The sequence below is a fragment of the Coregonus clupeaformis genome, chromosome 17 (assembly GCF_020615455.1).
Source record: "Coregonus clupeaformis isolate EN_2021a chromosome 17, ASM2061545v1, whole genome shotgun sequence".
Classification (NCBI taxonomy): Eukaryota; Metazoa; Chordata; class Actinopteri; order Salmoniformes; family Salmonidae; genus Coregonus; species Coregonus clupeaformis.
Window position 1 is genome coordinate 10,233,648 of NC_059208.1, and position 17,284 is coordinate 10,250,931.

Sequence of the window (17,284 nt, forward strand, 5' to 3'; positions counted from 1 at the left end):
CTGCACCAGGCCTGACCAGGACTGAGCCTCCCTACCTCTTCCAGACTGCACCAGGCCTGACCAGGACTGAGCCTCCCTACCTCTTGCAGACTGCACCAGGCCTGACCAGGACTGAGCCTCCCACACTTCTTCCAGACTGCACCAGGCCTGACCAGGACTGAGCCTCCCTACCTCTTCCAGACTGCACCAGGCCTGACCAGGACTGAGCCTCCCTACCTCTTCCAGACTGCACCAGGCCTGACCAGGACTGAGCCTCCCTACCTCTTCCAGACTGCACCAGGCCTGACCAGGACTGAGCCTCCCTACCAGGACTGAGCCTCCCTACCTCTTCCAGACTGCACCAGGCCTGATAAAACACACCAGTTAATTGTCTTGCAGTTCCCTTCCACCTCATTTCAGTCCAAGTAGAAAGAAATTGCAAGGAACTGTCGTCTACCTCCCAGTCTCGCTGTCATGTCGTTAGTATGCATGTCGTTAGTATGCACAATAGAAGATAGAGAAAAGATAGGTGTGATCGTTTGTGGAGTTAGCTTTCTTGTGTCACAAGACGATTTGTGATAATGCCTGAGACAGAAGTCGTTTTTGTACATTTTGTTTTTGTCATATTTTCTGCCTTTGCATTATATAGCGAAATGTAACTGAAATGACTGTATAGTCTATTGTCTTGTCAGAAAAATCACATACGATACATGAACTACTGCTTTAATTGCTAAGTCTATTGCACTTTTAGGCATGACATTCAGCAGCTTCATATTGTTCATATGAACAGCTCATTGGGTGGCTAATAACACAATGCTTGGAGATAATGACATGTCCTCCGTTGACGTCCATCAACTTCACTAGAGGAACCATTCAGTGGTTTCAGCTCCAGTGTTGGGGTGGTTTGGTGGTATTTCTGTGTAATAGTGTTGGGGTGCTTGGGTGGTATTTCTGTGTACCAATGTAGGGGTGGTTGTGTAGTATTTCTGTGTACCAATGTAGGGGTGGTTGGGTGGTGTTTCTGTGTAATAGTGTTGAGGTGTTGGGTAGTATTTCTGTGTAATAGCATTGGGTGGTTGGGTGGTATTTCTGTGTAATGGTATTGAGGTGGTTGGGAGGTGTTTCTGTGTACCAATGTAGGGGTGGTTGGGTGGTGTTTCTGTGTACCAATGCAGGGGTGGTTGGGTAGTATTTCTGTGTACCAATGTAGGGGTGGTTGGGTGGTGTTTCTGTGTAATAGTATTGGGTGGTTGGGTGGCGTTTCTGTGTAATATTATTGAGGTGGTTGGGTAGTATTTCTGTGTAATAGCATTGGGATGGATGGGTGATATTTTTGTGAGCAGTTTAAACTAATTAACTTCGATCCATCAAGCAGACTGTTTGGATGACTGTAACACAGAGGCGAGAAAAGAGGGAATTTGAATTAAAGGAATTCCAGGCACTCCAGTAAGCCGTAGGTTACTGGTACAGGTGGGATGTGAGCATGGACTGATATGGTTGGGTTGGGTGGGTGAGTTGCAAAATTTGTGTGGGTGATAAGATATTTATGTTATTATACAACAAATCCATTCTTATGTGCGCACTGTACCCATATCATTTGTAAGGTAGTAGAATCCATCCACAGTTCTATAGTTAGCACACACAATAGTTAAAAAAACAAACGTCTATAAAGAATATAAAAGTATGATGATATTAAGAGTGATACGCACACACACAGACATACACACACACACTCACACAAGCATACACGACTAAGAAGACTTCAAAGGAAAGTTTAGGTTTTCAGATCATGAGCCACTTTAGCAGCTCCAATGCCTCAATCCCTCCTCTTAAAATAAAATAAAAAAATAAGAAGAAAAATAACATCTTAATTTTAGATTTGGGGGGACTAGCGAGTAGCGACTTTGAAGACTCATGCCTCACGGACAGGGAAATGATTAGCATATGTTTCCAGCCGTCCTGAATTCATCAGAGAGGGATATGCATACATTATAAACATACATTATGGGATGGGTCCCATTAGCGGCCTGGCAGAAGGTTCTGATTAATGGCCGCCATCCCATCACCTGACTGGAACATTAGAGTTACAGATGGGGACAGGTGAGGTTGTCACGGCGATCAGTTTCTAGGTGATGACAGAGATGCAGAGTTGCTGAGTGATATCAGAGGAGGATGGAGGTGTGTGTGTGTGTGTGCTTGCATTCATGCGTGATGATGGAACTGGGGGAGTCGGGGTTAGAAATGAGCTTCTCTTGCTCGGTGACTTGTGACTTGCTCCCAGATCATCTGGAGTAGTATTCTCTTGTTAAGTGTCATAGGGGACATACATGTATAGTGACAGAAATTAATCATGACAGTTAATCGTACAAACTGTAAATTAATGGCAAAATAACTAGCAGTATGTTCCCACTGGCACAACACATAATTTCAAAGTGGCAATGTGGGTAATTTTTGGTTGAGACGTTGATCAATGAGATTTCAACCTTTATTCACCCACACAAAAAGACAGCCAGAAGTTTGTTGAATTCCCAATGTGTTATCACTATACTTTCAACCATTTAAAAGCATAGCAAAGTTCAAATGGGAATACAATGTCATATATTTTGTATTTATACGACAACTTAATGTGTTATCACTGTGCTTCATCTAATAGCACAACCAAATGACCTGGATTGTAGTGGAGATTACATTAAAAGTACATAGTGCAAGTGATCAATGCTGTTCAAGATTTTGCACAGATATTTATATTGTGAAGATCTCCACAGACCTGCGACCTTTGCATGCTATCTTGAAAATTCACACTTTCTATGATTACATAATAGGACTTTTATAGATACAGTAACCTCAAAATGTGGCCATGGATGAGTTACTCATTTTAAGGTTGAATAAAAACTATTACAGGAGTTTGTAAGATAGCCTTAACTTTAGGCTATTTAATGTATTACAAAAGTCATATTGCATTGTGTTATGTTGACAATGCAACCAAATATCAAAATTTAAAGGAAATGTATCTAATGCTTGGACAGTTTCATCTGAGCCACTGGCTTAATCCTATTCTTTAAGTTTTATTTTTGGTTTAGTTGGAGACGTGAATCCAACATATAATTTGTTAACTTTACTTTAACTTGTCGACAACTTAATAGGCTATTTATTGTATTGCAAAAGTGATATTGAATTGTGTTTGGTTGTCAACGCAACCAAATAACAACATTTGAAGGAGATATTGTGCCACTGACTTAGTCTGACTTTAATTCCGGTTTGTCTACAAATTAATAATTGATATGTTGGATTCTCTTCTCCAAAGTTAAAGAATAGGACTAAATCAAATCAAACTTTAAATCAAATGAAATCAAATTGTATTTGTCACATGTGCCGAATACAACAGGTATTCAGTGAAATGCTTGTTTACAAGCCCTTAGCCAACAATGCAGTTTTAAAAAGAATAAGTGTTAAGTAAAAAAATATATAAGTAAAAATTAAAAAAGAAGAAAGATAGAAAAGTAACAAATAATTAAAAAGCGCCAGTAAAATAACAGTAGCGAGGCTATATACAGGGGGTACTGGTACAGAGTCAATGTGCGGGGGCACAGGTTAGTCGAGGTAATTGAGGTAAAATTTACATGTGGGTAGAGGTAAAGTGACTATGCATAGATAATAAACAGAGAGTAGCAGCAGCGTAAAAAGAGGGGGGCAATGCAAATAGTCCGGTTAGCCATTTCATTAGCTGTTCAGGAGTCTTATGGCTTGGGGGTAGAAGCTGTTAATAAGCCTTTTGGACCTAGACTTGGCGCTCCGGTACTGCTTGCCGTGCGGTAGCAGAGATAACAGTTCATGACTAGGGTGGCTGGAGTCTTTGGTAATTTTTAGGGCCTTCCTCTGACACAGCCTGGTATAGAGGTCCTGGATGGCAGGAAGCTTGGCCCCAGTGATGTACTGGGCCATACGCACTACCCTCTGTAGTGCCTTCCAGTCGGAGGCTGAGCAGTTGCCATACCAGGCGGTGATGCAACCAGTCAGGATGCCCTCGATGGTGCAGCTGTATAACTTTTTGAGGATCTGGGGACCCCTGCCAAATCTTTTCAGTCTCCTGAGTGGGAATAGGCTTTGTCGTGCCCACTTCACAACTGAATTGGTGTGTTTGGAACATGATCGTTTGTTGGTGATGTGGACACGAAGGAACTTGAAGCTCTCAACCTGCTCCACTACAGCCCCGTCGATGAGAATGGCGCCAAAGGAGATTCTGGATATCAGTACAGCGATTACTCACCTCATACTGGACGAATATTTTTTTATTTAACGAGTCGGACGCAAAGGATTTACTTCAGACATCTGACAAGGCCCAAAATCCCTGTCATTTGCATGAAGAAGAGACAGTGATATCTGGGACGTAGGTCGGGGTGCCTTGTAAGGATCAGACGGCGAGTGGGTAATCTACCTCTACCATCAGTCCTATTAGCCAATGTACAATCATTGGATAATAAAATGGATGAGCTCCGATCAAGAATATCATACCACTGTAATATCTTATGTTTCACCGAGTCGTGGCTGAACGACGACATGGATAACGTACAGCTGGCGGGATATACGCTGCATCGGCAAAATAGAACAGCTACCTCCGGTAAGACAAGGGTGTGGCGGTCTGTGTATATTTGTAAACAACAGCTGGTGCACGAAATCTAATATTAAGGAAGTCTCAAGGTTTTGCTCAGCTGAGGTAGAGTATCTCATGACAAGTTGTAGACCACACTATTTACCAAGAGAGTTTTCATCTATATTTTTCGTAGCTGTCTATTTACCACCACAAACCGATGCTGGCACTAAGTCCGCACTCAATGAGCTGTATAATGCCATAAGCAAACAGGAAAACACTCATCCAGAGGCGGCGCTCCTAGTGGCAGGGGACTTTAATGCAGGGAAACTTACATCCGTTTTACCTCATTTCTACCAGCATGTTAAATGTGCAACCAGAGGGAAAAAAAACTCTAGACCACCTTAACTCCACACACAGAGACACGTACAAAGCTCTCCCTCGCCCTCCATTTGGCAAATCTGACCATAATTCTATCCTCCTGATTCCTGCTTACAAGCAAAAACTAAAGCAGGTAGCACCAGTGACCACATCAGTCACTGGCTTCATCAATAAGTGCATCGACGACATTGTCCCCACAGTGACCGTATGTACATACCCCAACCAGAAGCCATGGATTACAGGCAACATCCGCACTGAGCTAAAGGGTAGAGCTGGGTTCTCCCAGGGTCCCTTGCACTGAGCTAAAGGAATGAATGGGTTCTCCCAGGGTCCTTTGCAACATTACCTAATGACAAGATGACGTATTGAATAGAAAGCGGTACAAAACACCTCAAGATAAAAACATAATATTCCAAATCAGTAAGTTAGACTAAATATTAGTATTTCATATATTCGCAGTTAATATAATTCAATCTGGATAATAACACAAAACAGATCATAAGGCTAGAGAAATATATCAACAAATATTACAACAACACGCAACACCCAAACATGACTGAAGATAAGCGTGGAGAGCCGATCCCCAAAAGGAAACGCGACTCATCGACTGATACAGATGATATATGCTTTTCACCACTGGGTATGGTAAGTGTGGAAAGCGACCTGTTGAAGTCGATAAATGACAAATTGGGCATACTATAATGGGTCAGTAAAGACGTAAAAGAGTTGAAAGCGAGTCTTCAAACGAGTGACGAAAAAGCTTTGGTAATGGAGAAAGAAACCAAAAAATTAAAAGTGACAGTCTCTAAAATGGAAACGGACGTTAGGGAACTAAAAAAGGAGAACAACCTTCAGAGAGAAGCCTTACTAGACATCCAAACTAGATCGATGAGGGAAAATCTAGTACTTATGGGTATTCAGGAAAAGGAGGGAGAAATAACAGAGAATATTATGAAGGACTTCCTGCATACAGCGCTACAAATCCCACTCGAGGCTGTCGATAAAATCCAACTCGAACGTGTACACCGTTTCGGAAAAAGAGGACAGATATATGAGCGCCCAATCGTTGCCAAATTTGCTTTTTTTAAAGATAAAGCTATGGTGAAAAGCCTAGGAAAAAGACTTGCTGGCACAAAAATAGGCATGAATGATCAGTTCCCGAGGGAGATTGTAGAAAGGCGCAAAGTTCTGTATCCAATCTTCAAGGAAAACAGATTAAAAGGGAAATGTGTTGCACTCGTGGTGGATAAACTATATATTGACAACCAAATGTTCAGAGACACAAAGACTACTCCATGGCTATTCTAAAAGTTGTAATAGAGGAGTCGAATATTGGAGCACCTGATACTAGCAATGATAGGGATTGTAATATTAAATAACATTTATAGTAAGTATAGTATTTTATAAAAGGATAAAACGACATAACAAGCAGAATAATACATCTTTAAATACAAATAATTAGAACATGGCTTTTTTGGCGGGAGGTTGTTGTTTTGGCGGATGGTTGTTGTGGTTGGTCCTGTGTTCTCTCTGGCGTCCTTTCCCCCTTGCGGCAGATGTGGATGCGGGTGCGTTTGCACGCTCGACCCATTTCTTCCGCAGTCAACCATGTGGTGTGCATTTTTGTGTTTGAAAAGGTGCGGCGTTAAGTGAGTGAGATGGGAAATGGTTGCATATCCCAGAGCCGACCGGGGGTCTATGAGCAGGGGTAGTGAGAGAGAGCTTTCAATTTTGTGTAGATGAGGGATATAAATTTTTTAATATAGTATACATCTAATCTAATTTTTCATTGTCCTATCATGATGGAAAGATCCCTAACCCTATAACCTGGACACCCACCTGAGCAACCCATACACCAAAGAGAAGTTCCCATCTCTTTTATGGACCTGCTGTGAGTATGCAGCCTAAACAGAGAAATAAATGCGGTCAGAGACCTACTTGAGCAGCACCGCCCCCTCAAAATTCTGAGCCTGCCTGGCAGGGTTGGTCCTACAAAGCCAGAGCCCCCTGATGGGAGAGCATAATATACAAGGAAATTCTCAAAGCTGCTAATGAGAACCTTGACGACCTTTTACCTAGCCGGTGGGGATTCCGGTGAGGTACGCCCACCCAGGTAGTGGCAGTGCTGGCAACACTGGCTGCAGTAACCCATGGGGAGGGGGTCACACTCGGACAATCAGAGAGGGGGTTTATCATTGTGGCCCAGGTGGCACAAAATAATCAAAGGTCTGACCGCACGGAGATGCTTGGGAAAATGGTTACAACAGGTGATCAGAGTGTTTGTGTCTCAGGTGAAGAGGGTGGATCTGATCTCCATCACCTAGGACTTGACATAGATTAAGTAGATTAATCAAATCTCACATTGTTATCAATTTCTGCTCAATCTGCATGCTTTCTCAATCAGCTTTAACTGTATGTGCACTCGTAAAACAGGTTATTTCTCGAGTTGGGCTCTGGGATATAACAGCCGTTGAGTATCTGATTTTATGGTGGATTGTGGAGGAGGGGGGTTGAGTGTGTTGGAGTATGTGAGTATGTGCGTGTGTGCTTGTCTGGCATTGGTTGTGGGGGGATGTTGGGGGGAGGGGGGTATGGGATGGACCACGGGAATTATTTGCTAGGATAATAATTGCTTGTCAATGAATTAAATGTAATACAATGGCAATCCGGGTTATATGTTAGAATCCTACGCGTAAAATGCCGACATTATTACGCATATTAATTGATAATGATGGAAAATAGGATATGCATATTTTTTTTAAAATAGTTATATATATATATATATATATATAGAGGTGAAAGCATTGGAAATGCTTTTGGCAGTTAATCTGCTTCTGTTTTGTGGGTGGCACTGTGTGCTGTTTTCGATGGATGGGACCTGGCCTCTCGGGGCCTTAGGGATCCAGAGGGACGTGGGTGGGATGCTGATCACTGGGATGACGGCTCAACTTGGGATGGGGAGGGGCTTTAGCGGGGGAATTAGTGGAGAACAATTGAAGGGTTACTCCGTAGCAATGCAAATATCACGGTACAGCTATATGGACACTCAATCATTACTGTATTTTTTATTGGTAAATTTACAAACATATATAATGATAAATAGACTTGAAACTTGTATCTCATTATGGTGTATGGTGAAATAAGTATAGCCAGTTATAATTGTAATGGCTTAGCTGATAATAACAAAAGAAGAACAATATTTGCATGGCACAAAGAGAAGGAATATAATATCTATTGTATACAGGAAACTCATTCAACAATTTGAGTTGAAGTAGCGTGGAAAAAAGAATGGGGGGGGGGGGAAATATACTTCTCCCATGGGCAAAGAAATTCAAAAGGGGTGATGATATTAATTAATAGTAATTTCGATCCGAATGTGCAAATTGTCCAAATAGATACGCAAGGTAGATGGATTATTTTAAATATGTTATTGGACCATTAACAGATATGGCTCATTAACCTTCACGGACCAAATAATGATGATCCACAATTCTTTGACAATATATACAGTGGGGAAAAAAAGTATTTAGTCAGCCACCAATTGTGCAAGTTCTCCCACTTAAAAAGATGAGAGAGGCCTGTAATTTTCATCATAGGTACACGTCAACAATGACAGACAAAATGAGAAAAAATATACAGAAAATCACATTGTAGGATTTTTTATGAATTTATTTGCAAATTATGGTGGAAAATAAGTATTTGGTCAATAACAAAAGTTTCTCAATACTTTGTTATATACCCTTTGTTGGCAATGACACAGGTCAAACGTTTTCTGTAAGTCTTCACAAGGTTTTCACACTCTGTTGCTGGTATTTTGGCCCATTCCTCCATGCAGATCTCCTCTAGAGCAGTGATGTTTTGGGGCTGTCGCTGGGCTGTCGCTGGGCAACACAGACTTTCAACTCCCTCCAAAGATTTTCTATGGGGTTGAGATCTGGAGACTGGCTAGGCCACTCCAGGACCTTGAAATGCTTCTTACGAAGCCACTCCTTCGTTGCCCGGGCGGTGTGTTTGGGATCATTGTCATGCTGAAAGACCCAGCCACGTTTCATCTTCAATGCCCTTGCTGATGGAAGGAGGTTTTCACTCAAAATCTCACGATACATGGCCCCATTCATTCTTTCCTTTACACGGATCAGTCGTCCTGGTCTCTTTGCAGAAAAACAGCCCCAAAGCATGATGTTTCCACCCACTTGCTTCACAGTAGGTATGGTGTTCTTTGGATGCAACTCAGCATTCTTTGTCCTCCAAACACGACGAGTTGAGTTTTTACCAAAAAGTTATATTTTGGTTTCATCTGACCATATGACATTCTCCCAATCCTCTTCTGGATCATCCAAATGCACTCTAGCAAACTTCAGACGGGCCTGGCTTAAGCAGGGGGACACGTCTGGCACTGCAGGATTTGAGTCCCTGGTGGCGTAGTGTGTTACTGATGGTAGGCTTTGTTACTTTGGTCCCAGCTCTCTGCAGGTCATTCACTAGGTCCCCCCCGTGTGGTTTTGGGATTTTTGCTCACCGTTCTTGTGATCATTTTGACCCCACGGGGTGAGATCTTGCGTGGAGCCCCAGATCGAGGGAGATTATCAGTGGTCTTGTATGTCTTCCATTTCCTAATAATTGCTCCCACAGTTGATTTCTTCAAACCAAGCTGCTTACCTATTGCAGATTCAGTCTTCCCAGCCTGGTGCAGGTCTACAATTTTGTTTCTGGTGTCCTTTGACAGCTCTTTGGTCTTGGCCATAGTGGAGTTTGGAGTGTGACTGTTTGAGGTTGTGGACAGGTGTCTTTTATACTGATAACAAGTTCAAACATGTGCCATTAATACAGGTAACATTTTACATTTTAGTCATTTAGCAGACACTCTTATCCAGAGCGACTTACAGTTAGTGAGTGCATACATAATTTTTTTAATTCTTCATACTGGCCCCTCATGGGAATCGAACCCACAACCCTGGCGTTGCAAACTATCAACTGAGCTACATCCCTGCCGGCCATTCCCTCCCCTACCCTGGACGACACTGGGCCAATTGTGCGCCGCCCCATGGGTCTCCTGGTCGCGGCCGGCTACGACAGAGCCTGGATTCAAACCAGGATCTCTAGTGGCACAGCTAGCACTGCGATGCAGTGCCTTAGACCACTGCGCCACTCGGGAGGTAACGAGTGGAGGACAGAGGAGCCTCTTAAAGAAGAAGTTACAGGTCTGTGAGAGCCAGAAATCTTGCTTGTTTGTAGGTGACCAAATACTTATTTTCCACCATAATTTGCAAATAAATTCATAAAAAATCCTACAATGTGATTTTCTGGATTTTTGTTTCTCAATTTATCTGTCATAGTTGATGTGTACCTATGATGAAAATTACAAGCCTCTCTCATCTTTTTAAGTGGGAGAACTTGCACAATTGGTGGCTGACTAAATACTTTTTTCCCCCACTGTATATGGCAAATAGAAATCCTATATGGAAGGTGTTAAGAGATAGATGGGAGGTATTGAATAGAGTTGAAGGATGGGACTAATAACAAATAACAACAAATAATAACAAAGATAGCTAATAATGTAAGCATACTGTGTCCATAATAAGTATATAGGTTGTATGTTGGGAGCTTTTGGGAAAGAGCACAGTTAGAAAGATATGGCATATAGAAGCAAACCGGATGGACATCATGAAAATGATCGGAGAGGTTGAGAGTAGAAGAAGTTCAGGAGCAATATACAGTATATATATATATATATATATATATATATATATATATATATATATATATATATATATATATATATATATATATATAATATAATTATTGTAAAATTAACTGTGTCCATAAGGTGTAGATAGTAAGTATAGACCGGATGTAGAGGCCTGGGCATTGTTGTTCACTAATTTACTCCAAGTAGGGAAAGGATGGCGGGGTTGAAAAGTAATAAAGGGGAGTATATATATAAAAAACATGGGGGATTGGAAGTGATGCAGACAATTACATTGATAGAAGATACAATCTATCTGCAATATTAAGCTGATCCATCCCCCCCAAAAAAAGTAAGAAAAAAAAAAAGAAAAGAAAAAAGAAAAAAAAGAGGCCAAGGGCAAGGACAAAGGAGAGGTAGAGGGGCCCATAGAGGAAGATAGTTCAGCTCTCAGTTAAAATGGAAAAAGGTCAAATAACCCGTTTTGTTTTTGGATATTCATGCTCTTGAGTGACATTCTTTCTGCACGGCTTATGCTGTGATAATATGTTTACTTACCTTTTATGGTGGTGCATACTATAATTATAGTATCAACAAATGGCACAGACATATAAAAGAGGGTTAACCATGTTAGGGTATATTGATAGATGTAGTTAGTCTTTATTGGGCCATTGTGTAACGATTGATTGAAATAACGTTTAATTAGATAACAAGTTGTCTGTTTTTAAGGAGGTAGTTGATTTCGTGTCATGTATTTAATGTTTTGAGAGTCTTAATGCATTTTGCAAATGAAATGTGTCATTTTGGCCAACGTGTTTCAGTTTGGGGCTGTGTGTTAATTGTTTTGAAAAAGTGAATTCTGTTTGGACAAATGTGCTCAAGTAATCAAGAAAAACTGTAATGACGCATGGACACATCAAGGTTTTAAAAAAGTGATATACGTCAAAGGTCACTTCTTCCTGTCTTCCCCTTCAGTATCCTATCAAAAGGACAGACATGATAGAGCATTCTAAGGATAGCTGATTGGCAGATGCAGTTCTGAAGAGGCTGCCATATTTTAAGTAAACATTCTACCATGGAACTGACTGATAACCATCAGTTCAGAGAGTTTTGGCACAGTATTCACATACTATAGGAACTTGAAGACATACAGAGATCCATCAAAGCATCTTAAAGACTTTCCTGACAAGAATCCTCAAAGTGTACCCCAAGGTGGACCCATATTTGGTCCATATAGGCATGCATGTTCTGTCTGTCCTTCCTAGTATAGAAATAAAGCAGTGTGAATTGGCTCTGTCGTTTAATGTTGGATCCAAAGCAGCAGAGTTCTCAAGATTAGTGTGCCACACAGACAGTAAACAGATTAAACCTAATGAACAGCAAGACAATGGGCCTGCTCCCCTGCCTAACTGTTCCCTGGGAGGAACATAGGGAGTAGTTCTGACACATACATGTTTCAAGAAGAGCTGTGCTTTTGCTTGTTTATTTATTTAGTCAAACATTGCAGTGATAAACTTTCTACAGCCTGCTTTATTCACTGTGTAATATATAGAGCCTCTGAGAGAGACAGAGAGAGCAAGCGCGCACAAGAGAGAGAGAAAGAGAGCGAGAGAGAGAGAGAGAGAGAGCAAGCACGAGAGAGAGCAAGGGTGAGAGAGAGCGAGAGAGCAAGGGTGAGAGAGAGCAAGCATGCGCGCGCGATAGAGAGAAAGAGAGCGAGAGCGAGAGCGAGAGAGAGAGAGAGAGAGAGAGAGAGAGAGAGAGAGAGAGAGAGAGAGAGAGAGAGAGAGAGAGAGAGAGAATCAAACGCTGGCTGAATTGGGCCCAAATATCCAAGGTTAATTTTGTGAGAAAGCTGCAGTGCTCAGATAAGACTATCCTTGCAAATGAGTTCTGCCAGCCTGGATTACAGCTAAATTTATGCAGTTTTCCTTATCCTTTCACAAGCTTTCTCTGAAGTGGCATAATTAACTTGTGCACATAAAATGTGCACATTTTCTGCATGGGGGCAACCATTCCTCATTTTACTGCTTTGATTTGACCTTATTGAAAAAAAAGTAGTTTTATAATTTTTTCGCTTTTTACTCAAGTTTACTCTAGAGATTTGGCATTGTATTGACAGGATGAGACGTCAAATACTTATCTTTGATTCATCTAAATCTGTGTCATCATCAATGTCTGTATATGGTAAATAAACCAACATAGCCAACATAAATATGGCTACAATGTGCAGTAAATGTTTTTTGCAGGTGTAACCTGCAGAGGGAACCATTGAAAATTGATTTTCTGCTGAAGTATCGTTCATGTGTTGTGTTTCCAGTCATTGATGATGGTGATTTATTGCTCAGCATACACAAACGCATACACAAACATGTAAAGACGTGTTTGTATGGATACGTGTACACATTCACCAATAGACACACATTAACCCTTACATGCACGCATGCACACACCTACACCATACTATAGTGAACAGACTCTCTCAGAGTGCCTTAAGGGTGGAGAACGCAACAGCAACAGCCCCAAAATGTCCAGGGCAGGCTATGCAAAGAGAGGAGAGGGAGAGGAACCTTTGAATCTTCAAAGCGAATGCGACTAAGATGCAAATATGGTAAGCCCCACTTGAGGACAGGAGGAGATGTTCTACTATAACACAGCCTCTCTCTCTTTTTCTCTCTCTTTTTCTCTCTTTCTCTCTCTCTGTCTCTGTCTCTGTCTCTGTCTCTGTCTCTGTCTCTGTCTCTCTCTCTCTCTCTCTCTCTCTCTCTCTCTCTCTCTCTCTCTCTCTCTCTCTCTCTCTCTCTCTCTCTCTCTCTCTCTCTCTCTCTCTCTCTCTCTCTCTCTCTCTCTCTCTCTCTCTCTCTGTCTCTCTCACTCTCTCTCTCTCTCTCTCTCTCTCTCTCTCTCTCTCCACTACTACCCAGCATGCCCTGGGCTGCTCTGTTTATCTGGGCTCGCTCCAAACGGCCAGGGGAACACTCCATCAGCAGGACGCCACTCTCTCTCGCTCTATTCCACTCTCTTTTCCTCTCTCACTCTGCTATTCGTTACCCTCTCTTTCATTATTTTTTCTGTATACAGTATCTCTCTTACTGTCTCTCTCTCTCTCTATATATATATATATTTTTTTTCTTCTAATGTCTGTCTCTCCATCTCTTTACCCCTTCCCTCTCTCTCCCTCTCCACATCCCTTTCTCTCTCCCCCCTCATCAGTCCCCTCTTCTCTCTCCTTACCAAACCCCCACTCTCTCCTCAAATCAAAATGTTTAGTTTCAGGGCAGAACTGCTTGATTAATGTTTATCCTGCTGAGAACCTATCACAGAGTGATCCCTCTCCATCTCTTTCTTTCTTTCTTTCTTTCTTTCTTTCTTTCTTTCTTTCTTTCTTTCTTTCTTTCTTTCTTTCTTTCTTTCTTTCTTTCTTTCTTTCTTTCTTTCTTTCTTTCTTTCTTTCTTTCTTTCTTTCTTTCTCTCCTTTCCTTCTCTCAATCTCTCATGTCCATCTCTCTCTCTCTCTCTCTGCGTTGGTTCATTCTGTGTAGTGTTTCCTGTTTTGCGTGTCTGTTATCTTGGACCTCCTTCCGGCTGAGCCTCTCGCCGTCGAAGACATCACCTCGGAGAGAGAGATTAACTAATGCCAGCTATCGTAGCACCACACCACACAGGGTATGCATTCCAAATGGCACCCTATTCCCTTTTAGTGCACTAATGCCCATAGGGCTCTGGTAAAAACAATAGTGCACTATATAGGTAATAGGGTTCCATTTGGGACGCGACACGAGTCTCTGCATGGCTCGGGGAAGATCAGAATAAAAACATGGAGAGAAAAGAAAGCAAAATGATCAATTAGCTGGTAGAAGAAATGAACAAATATGCACTTTTGGTCTTAGGATTGTAGGCGTATTAAACTGAAGCGAGCTTACTGTTATCCTTATCCTTACAACTTTTTAACGACCTTCTTCGGCTTTAATTGGGACACGTAGCTTCTTGGCTAGCTCTTCAAATACAGTGTTACCCAAACCGAACAATTTACCTGGACATTAAATACAAATATATATTCATACTTTAATATTAATCAATACTGTGCTGCTAAGGATGTAAAATATACATTTGACGATCATGCTTTCCTTCCAAATTGAAGCTATACTGATTAATATTAATCAATACTGTGCTGCTAAGGATGTAAAATGTACATTTGACGATCATGCTTTCTTTCCAAACTGAAGCTATCATAATTCTGATTTGTTTGTAAAATAAGGTTTGGTGGCTCCAATCTATCGCAGGAGGACTGTTTGATCCAATCAGGAATTCACATGGAGCGCAAACAATTCCTGGAACACTGTTGATGCAATCTGATTGTCTGTTTGGGGTGAAGGACCATGATATGCTGTTTTTTTTCAGACATAATGGATTGACAGAGTTAACAATCAAATAGTTTGGGCTGTGTTGATTTGACGAGCTAGAAGAGATGGCATGTGGGCTTTCTTTGAGAATGAGCACCATAGGCTTGAAGCACCAAGCATAAAACATTTCAGCAGCATGCAGATGTATCCAGTGATAGGGTTTTATAGTTTTTTCAGCATGCATTCTGAACAACAAGTCTGGCTAAACGACCTCAGTAGAATAGGCAAAACTGTACAGTAAGTATTAGTAAGTATATTTGAGGCATGTGTTGCATCTTTCTTCCTCAGAGAGAATCAACGTTACTGTGGTTGTATATAGCGGTCACGGACCACAGGGAGTTTATAGTACCATTAACACTAGAAAAGCCTGGCCTCATTGGACCCCCCTACGTGCCAATGACACATATTTTCGAAGTCAGCATTCTAACAGTCTAATAAATAGATAGAATATATGCAATTGGAAAAATTATCAGTTGGTTGTGTTTATGAAGGTATTAGGTAACATTAGAATACAAAAACATTTTTATTTGAAAGAACATAATAACATTTTTATTAGTTTATGTTACTGTAGGCTAGATGTAAAAATGAAAAACCACTAAAAACACAAAATGTCAAGTGTAAAATAAATGTTATTCATGGGGCCTTTGTTACAACTACGAAACAAAAGCTTGTGTGTTGGAACACAGTAAAAGCTTTTTTTCTTATTTAGGAAAAGTCAAGGACGGGGGACATGACTTTGAAAATGTTAGCATAATTGGACATTTAAATTTGTTTTGAGTCAATATGACGCTATCAGCCTTTCTAGTATTAAAGAACTATCAACTATTCCTGATATCACACTGGCATTTTGCTGTAATATTCGGAACATGCTGCTGTTTATAATGCACCTCAAGATTTTTACTATTGCAACACATAGTGAAAATGAATCACATCTTAAAATAAATACAAAATCTTAAATTGTTCAGGATATACCTGCTGTGCAGCGTTCCTTTGCTGTAAAGTCACCATGGAAACATTGATTGCCTGAATATGCAATAATAATACAGGAATGACAGTATAATTGAACTGAAATTATGTAATTTCCACTCCAATGGTTTAACTCTAGCATACAGTATGTTGTATTGAAGATAAAATGAAATAGAGATGATATGATCGGGGTTTGGGAAGACAAAAGGACCCCCCCACTGAGTGGACATTCAATCATCTGGTAGACCCTATTCCTCGGTTTTAGCTGCAGGGGACATTCGGCCATAGAAGGATTCTGTTGAAGCTATTTCCAATCAAAGATTCCAGTGAATAGATTATATTCCGATGTGTTCATCATGCTGTGAGATTAATCTGCGTTTTATGAGCTAAATTTATTTGGATGATTCTGAAACTTGATTGCAAATGCTAGAAATACTCATCAAACGAGAATCAAACCCTAAGATGTCTTTGTAATATGATTGCGCTTTTGTAGCGTTTTTCATTTTCATACTGTTATAAAATCTGACCAAGAATAATGCCTAGTAAATGATAGATCAAAGAGAGTCCAGTGGAGCGATGAGGTAAGGGGTCAAACTGAATTCTAACAGTGGAGTGTTACAGTAGATTTCATTATCTGACTGCACTCACAATCACAGGATCATCGTTGACATTTACATTTACATTTTAGTCATTTAGCAGACGCTCTTATCCAGAGCGACTTACAGGAGCAATTAGGGTTAAGTGCCTTGCTCAAGGTCACATCGACAGATTTTTCACCTAGTCGGCTCGGGGATTAGAACCAGCGACCTTTCGGTTACTGGCACAACGCTCTTAACCACTAAGCTACCTGCCGCCATCAGCTTTATATGGTAGCTACATTACAACAGACCTGACTTACCGGTCTGAGAAATTGTAATCTCGTCCAACGTGATGATTACTTCTGTAATCCACAGATTTTTATGATCCAGATTATTGTATCATCTCTGTTTTGATAAACAGACCCAGAATAAAGTCAGATTTCATTTACACTATCCAGGGCAGAATTTATCAAGTGTTACCCTGTAATACTTCTTGTCCCATGTCGTGTACGAACTCATGCCCTGGATTGGGTTCAATATGATTTCTATCATGGTTTCAGGCCTCTAAATCCAACTAAAGGAGCTTTTCCTGGTCAAATGTGCCTTCCCACTGGGCACAGATGTCAATTCAACATCTACAGTGAGGGAAAAAAGTATTTGATTTTGTACGTTTGCCTACTGAAAAAGAAATGATCAGTCTATA